At 42.5% G+C, this 7,324-nt stretch overlaps 1 protein-coding gene and 1 long non-coding RNA gene across 4 annotated transcripts in view; one reads left to right on the top strand and one right to left on the bottom strand.

Annotated features, from left to right (window-relative positions):
* The window catches only part of LOC106728031, a 27,015-nt gene extending 20,058 nt beyond the window's left edge, over window positions 1-6,957 (bottom strand). The window contains exon 1 of the long non-coding RNA XR_001364261.1: window positions 6,947-6,957. This is a non-coding gene — a long non-coding RNA (uncharacterized LOC106728031). The remainder of the gene's footprint in view (window positions 1-6,946) is intronic.
* Window positions 1-7,324, top strand: part of DEPDC1B (DEP domain containing 1B) — a 51,220-nt gene that overhangs the window by 5,465 nt on the left and 38,431 nt on the right. Inside the window, exon 2 of one of the 3 annotated variants that reach the window (XM_014548726.1) lies at window positions 4,538-4,610. The exons of the other annotated variants lie outside the window; for them this stretch is intronic. The gene's annotated coding sequence lies outside the window, so the exon portion shown is untranslated. The remainder of the gene's footprint in view (window positions 1-4,537; window positions 4,611-7,324) is intronic. 3 annotated transcript variants of the gene reach the window in all.

Raw genomic sequence — 7,324 nt, 5'->3', positions numbered from 1 at the left:
TCCACTGAAGGCAACAAAGTTTCAATTATAGAAGATAAATAAACCCCAGATACCTGCTTTCAGCTGGCCGTGGCCACGGAGCTGGACCGAGCAGGAAGCCAAGCTTCATGCCTGCCGCGGGGCTCTGAGTTCCACTGAAGGCAACAAAGTTTCAATTATAGAAGGTAAATAAATCCCAGAATAAAAAAAAAAGAAGAAGAAAAGGAGAGGCTGGGAGCTTACGTCACCAGGGTGGTTGGCCAGCCTGAAAACGGCCCTCAGCCCATCACCCAGACTGGCCAGGCACCCCAGTGGGGACCCCCCACCCTAAAGGGGGTGTGGCCAGCCTGCAAACAGCCATCAGCCCCTCACCCAGGCTGGTCAAACCTCCATGGGGTGAGGGTCTCCACTGGGGTGGACATCCTCCGAGGGGTCCCACACTGCAAGAGGGCATAGGCCGAGCTGAGGGACCCCCCGAGTGCACAAATTTTTGTGCATTGGGCCTCTAGTCAAAATATAAAGAACTAGCCCTGGCTGTTATGGCTCAGTTGGTTGAGTGTCATCCCATGCACCCAGAGGTCACTGGTTTGATTCTAGGTCAGGGCACATGCCCAGGTTGCAGATTGATCCCCAATAGGGGGCATGCAGGAGGCAGCCAATCCATGGTTTCCCTTCAGTGATGTTTCTCTATCCCCCTCTTCCTCACTCTTTCTCAAATTTATATAAAACTCAACAATAAGAAAACAATCCAATTAAAAAATGAACAATACACTTTACTTGATCAGATACTTTACCAAAGATAACCAGATAGCAGGTAAATACTTGAGAAAATGTTTAACATAGTTAGCATTAGGGAAATGCAAATTAAAACCATGGCAAGATACCACTACATATCTGTTAGAATTGCTAAAATAAAAATATGGACAATCTCAAGAGCTAGTGAGGATGCTAGGCTGTTGGAAATCTCTTTTATTGCTGGTGGAAGCCTACATTGGTAGTCACTTTATAAAACAGTTTGGCAGGTTTTTTTAAAAAAGTTAAATGGGCTACGCTATGACTCAGTATTCCTGCTCTTGGGCATTTACTCTAGAAAAAGGAAAACATGTTCACACAAAAACTTGTACATTAATATTTATAGCAGCTCTATTAATAATCACCACTAGCTGAAAACAACCCATATGTGTTTCAGTGGATGAATGGCTAAACATTGTTTATTTATACAATGGAATGTTGTTGTCTGTTGGGGGTCGGAAGTGGGAGTGTTCAGCAGGAGGCTGTTGTCACTATAAAGTCAGAGCATGAGGGAGTTTTTTTGTGGTGGGGGGGCGGGAATAATGGAACTGTTCGGTTTCCTGATTGAGGTGATTATACAAATGTTCTAAAATTGATAGAAATGTACACACATAAAAATCTGTTTTACTATATGCTAATAACATTTATTTTTAATGCTGGGGATTTGAAAAGCCTCTATTTTCACCTCTAGTGAAAAGAAATCTGAATTTACATTGTTTTAGGTATTTGGCCCTTTAGTCATTTTCAGTGGTCTGGGAAAAGTTCTTTATAAATACCCTATAGATCAGTGGTTCTCAACCTTCCTAATGCCGTGACCCTTTAATACAGTTCCTCATGTTGTGGTGACCCCCAACCATAAAATTATTTTCGTTGCTACTTCATAACTGTAATTTTGCTACTGTTATGAATCGTAATGTAAATATCTGATATGCAGGATGTATTTTCATTCTTACAAATTGAACATAATTAAAGCATAGCGATTAATCATAAAAACAATATGTAATTATATATGTGTTTTCTGATGGTCTTAGGCGACCCCTGTGAAAGGGTCGTTCGACCCCCAAAGGGGTCGCGACCCACAGGTTGAGAACCGCTGCTATAGATCTTTTGAAGGGAACTGTTTTAGGAACTTTACCTTCAAGTTATGCACTATTGGCTCCCTCTAGTGGACATCCTTTGTTTTAATAGTAATGCTCAGAATGTGTGCCTGTGATTTTTTTTTTTTTTAATCTTCACCTTGGAGAAAGAGAAAGAAAGAGAAACATTGATGTGAGAAAGAAACATTGATTGATTGCCTCCTATATGAGCCCTGACCAGGGGCCTGCAACTTTTTGGTGTGTGGGATGACACTCCAACCACTAAGCCACTGGTCAGGGCTCTGAGTTTGTTTTTATTCATTTCATCAAGTCCTAGGTTCTTGTCCTTTAATAGTTAGATAAGTTCCTTAGGCTTGCTAGGCATCAGTTTTTCCATCTATAAAATGACAGGGATGAACTAGACCTTTAAGGCATTTTTAAATTCCAAACTTAAATAATTTCAAATGTTGAGTACAAAATCACGTTCTTCTTTTTTAATAATTCTTTATTGTTGAAAGAATTACATATGCCCCCTGTTTCCCCCCATTCACCCCCTCCAGCCTGCCCCTGCCCCTTCATCTCACTGTCCCTTCACCTCACTGCCCCATTGTCTGTGTCCATGGGCCATGCATATATGCATACCAGGTCCTTGGTTGATTACCTCCCACCCACCCACTCTCCGCCACCTTCCCTCCGAGATTCCGCACTCTGTTCCATAATCACATGTTTTTTAATCCAAGGCATTGGCGGTGATAAAAAGAAATATAATGTGATTCTTTTCCTCCCTAACTTTGCAGTCTCTTGTGATAGAGAATACATATGTGAAAAAGATAAGTAGCAGAACTAAGGCTATTTAATTAATCTGTAACAAACAACAAATTAGAGGTGCTACACTGCGGTCCTTGGGATGGCACATGTATTTTGTTTGACTGGTGTAATGTTTTGGTCATTAAAATTTTGTCTATATGATTTTTATTTTGACCTGTGAACCTTGACCTATGAACCAGGAGGTCACAGTTAGATTCTCAGTCAGGGCACATGCCCGGGTTATGGGCGTGATCCCCTGTGTGGGGCATGCAGGAGGCAGCCGATAAATGATTTTCTCTCATCATTGATGTTTCTATCTCTCCCTCTCCCTTCCTCTCTGAAATCAATAAAAATACATTTTTTTTAAAATAAGCCTACCTTCCAGCTCTCTTCCCCAGCCATCCAATTCCCGCCCCCAGAGACACTTAGTGTTATTAGCTTCCAACCCTTTGTTTTAAAAAATTATGAACCTGAAAGTTTTTAGGTGGGGCAAACCCATTTCCATTGCCATACTTCCCACCATTTCTCTACATTTTACCATGATTACGTTTGTCTGGCCAGTGCAGGGATTGTGCCCGTGACCTACTCGGTATGTACTGGAGTGTTTTGAGACCTCATGGAGGAGGAAGTGAAAAACTTCAACCTGGGTCCTGAGAATGGGGTAGGACCTGAATAATAAGGGACAGGAAGAGAGATGATATTTCAGGTGACAAGACTGAGGTTCTCAGAAATGCATGTCAGCTTTTCTGGGAGAAGAAGGAGGAGACTGGCCTGGCTGCAGAAGAGGTTTTAGGTCAGGGCGTCATAGGGATGCATTTGATAGAGTTTCTTAAATACCTGGCTGGGGAGTAGACTTTTATTTTAAAAAGCCAAGGTAGTCATGGTTAGTGTTTTGAGTAGGAATAAAGTCTGTGTTCTAGAATAAGAGTTAAGGGAATAGTAATAATAGGATAGACGTTTGACTTTTTTTTTTAATTGCTGAGTATTCTAAACATTTCTGTTTATTTTGTGGGATTCCTGTTTGTATGAACCATGGTGGGGTCCTGTTTCCACCAGTGGAAGCCTCAGTAGGTAAGATACTCCCTCTTTCTGAGGCACAGGAGCACAGTCCACCAGAGTAAGTAGTAGGCTGGTTATACTTGGCCCCTGGGTTGAAAGTTCTGTATTGGATTGTTAAGTCCAGCCAACTCTGAGGTTACATTACCACTGCCTTTGGATGTGAAAGATGTCAGTACAAGTAGGTGTGTTAAATAATGCATTGACACAGACTGTCCTGACTAAGAAAAAGCAGTTCCTGGTTACTGATAAACTTTTGTTTTGTAATTTTTAAAGGCTTTTTAAATAATTTGTAAAAATTTCAAATCCATGATTTATCTTTTTTAAAAAAAAATATGTTTTATTGATTTTTTTCTTTTAGAGAGACAGAAAGGGAGAGGGAGAGAGAGAAAGAGACAACAATGATGGGAGAGAATCATTGATTGGCGGCCTCCTGCAAACCCCCCAGTGGGGATCTAACCCACAACCCGGGCATGTGCCCTTGACTGGAATCGAACCTGGGACCCTTCAGTTCGCAGGCTGACGTTCTATCCACAGAGCCAAACCAGCTAGGGCCATGATTTATCTTTCTATCCTAGCCCTTCATTTGTGGTCTTAGTTTCTGTGTTTCATGCTCTCTGTCAGGTGTCTATATCCCTCCCCTTTATATTCATTTTATCCACTTGGTCTTCACCAACTTGCCCTTGAAAAGTCCTTTTTTCTTTAATCCTTTCCTAGGTTCCTTTCCTGTGAATTCATGATGCCTGGTTATTATCATTAATAGGAAATGGAGCAATGGAAGTCAGAAAAATCAAAGGAGCATGGCTCACTGAATGCTTCCATTTTAGGTGAAGAGAAGGTGGATTGAACAGGAGTACTTCTCAAATACTCTTAACCTTGAAGCAAAATAATAAAGATCATGTAGGTATCAATCAGTTTTCTTTCCTTAGTTAACCCTAAACCTTAACTTTCTGAGAGGAGTGGGAATTTGCCTTGAGGTACAGATTATAAGACCAGATTTATAAAAGACCTTTAAAGGTGAGGGTATACCACTCTGGATTTGAGGAGTTTATAGCTTGCAGAGTAGAAGTGGGAGAGGGCAGACAAATGTTTTATATGAGTATCAGAAAGCATAGTCTATTTAAGCATTTTTATGCAATTGATGTCCAATCAGCATTTCACCAGTTGCTTGAATGATATTTATGTTATGGCCTTTTCTTATAGCTTTCAGGGGTTTTTGGGTCAATGTTAATTAGATTCTCATATGTGCTGCTTCTCCACATCCTCCTCCCTTCCTACCTCTTTTTCCTTTCTCAAGTATTATGGAGTGCCTAATTATGCCAGCCACAACACTAAACACTTGGATGCATGATCCTATCTTCAGAGTTAAAGTTTAGATAAGAGGACAGATAAATAAAAATTCATTGTCACAAATGCCATTATAAGGAGGTGCATTCAATGCCATTCAAGGACTGGGGAATCAACTCTGCTTGAGTAAGTCAGAATATTTTGCTTCAGAGGTGACACTTGAGTTGAGTATTGATGCATTAATAGGTGTTTGCCAGGCAAGGAAAGGAGAGAGGTTGATCAAGGTAAGGGGACTTGCTTATAAAGTCTGTCATCATGAGTGAGGTTACAGTATGTAAGAACATGTTACCTGTTATTATGCAGGGAGTGTTAGGTAAGGTTGTGGAAGAATTTGTTTTTATCTGGGTCCCCCACACCCAGCACAGTGCCTTGTATTTACTGAGAAAGAAGTTCAAAGGTTAGTAAGTGAGGAGTTTCCTTTATACTGGGAAGGAATTAAGCAATAATCACACCACCTCTATTCCTGAGTAAAAGTGACTCAGTCATTTCCCACATCAGGTGAGCTATGGTTAAGTGTAACACAAGCTCAGTAATAGAAGGGCTATAACAAGTACAGGGTTTGGAGTGAGGCAGGCCTGGGTTCAAATCCCAGTTCTGGAGTTACTGCTACCCATGTGATCTTAGGCAAATTGCTTACACTCTGAACCTCTGTGTCCTCATCTACAGAGTATGGATGTTAACATTTCGGTCTTGATGGTATCGCTGGTCTCACTAGACCAGGGCACAGAAAACTTGTTCTGTAAAGGGCCAGATAGTAAATGTTTGTGGGTCAGACAACCTCAGTACAACTGCCTGACTGCTGTTGTAGGGTGACGGCAGCCACAGCACATGTAAAGGATTGAGCATGACTGTGTTCCAGTAAAACTTATTAAAGCAAGTAGTGGGATTTGCCTGCAGGTCATGGTTTCTTACTCCTGTACTAGACTGTTTCTTGAGGGCAGGAACTGGTATAAATTCTTTTTTTTAAAGATATTTTTATTGATTTCAGAGAGGAGAGGGAGAGAGAGATAGAAAATCAGTAATGAGAGAGAATCATTGATCGGCTGCCTCCTGCATGCCCCACACTGGGGATCAACCCAGGCATGTGCCCTGACCGGGAATCGAACTGTGACATCCTGGTTCATAGTTCGATACTCAACCACTGAGCTACACCGGCTGGGCTGGTATTAATTCTTGTATCTCTGTTACCTAGTGGTATCTGATATGATTACTTTGTTTGAAGTGAAGTCATCACACATAGATGAGTACAAATTACTAGATGATTCTGTTAGTTCAGGCTCTCTGAGAACAGAAGAAGATGCCAAAATGGACCTAGGTGATGCAAGTGATTTAATGCTTGGGTTCTGGGCCACCTGGAAAGGATAAAGGGAAAAGGAGCAGGAATTGTGGTGAGCCTTCAGCTTGTGATGCAGGCCTGAGCTCTGAAATAGAGAGGGAAAGAATTGGGTAGGAAGGGCCTCAGACCACAGGGTGCAGTTCTAAGAAAGTCAGGCCAGGTTGATGGGGAGTCCTTGGGCAGAGGCTGCCTGCTAGAGGAGTTCTGTGTCTTTTGTTAGGATTGGTCCGGCTCCAGAACCCCCACTGTGCTCACTTATGTGCTGGAAGCTTCCTGGGAAAAGCCTGACAGATATAGCAGCTAGAGACTGGTGTCTGTTGGGTTCTTGAAGGGAGATATGGGCTGTGCACCTCCATGGCCAGCACAGTCCATTGCTTGTGCTGCCCAGAGCTGCTTCTCCACACATGTTCATGGGGCTCTTTCTGAGGCGAAGTCTAGGAAATGGAGAATACTAGGAAGAATACAGTTCCTAATGCTGCAGCTGGTTTCCTGGGTACAGCTGGTGCTCATCTTCTCCTTCTCCACTCTCCATTGTAAATTTCCCCAACCTCACCTATCACCTTGGCAGGTTTGGGCTGGCTTACTGGTAGTGTGACCCAAAAGTTCATTTCTGAGAGTAGGAACCCTTGATAACCATGCACTTCTTAGGCTGGTGTTTTTCACATGCCCATTCAAGAGCTGCCACAGGTGCTCCTGTGTTGATGGGCTGGAGAAGCTGCCCTCTTTCTGCTGGTCAGGATTAGTTACTGCTGCTGGGTTAGTGATTCCTCCTCTTGCCTGCTGCTCCCTGCCATAAAGAGTCCAAAGTGCCGTGTTACGTTTCCTGACCTGAGTACTCTATAGGGGACAGGACCTCTAGTTGTGGGAATGGGTCACTGGGATGGATGGTGAATAAGGCTATTCCTGCTTCTGCCCCGTGGTTTTTGGCCAT

Source organism: Myotis brandtii, unplaced genomic scaffold, assembly GCF_000412655.1.
Source record: "Myotis brandtii unplaced genomic scaffold, ASM41265v1 scaffold115, whole genome shotgun sequence".
In the NCBI taxonomy this organism is placed as follows: Eukaryota; Metazoa; Chordata; class Mammalia; order Chiroptera; family Vespertilionidae; genus Myotis; species Myotis brandtii.
The sequence above is the reverse complement of the archived record's forward strand: the minus strand, read 5'-3'. Positions and strand labels throughout refer to the sequence as shown.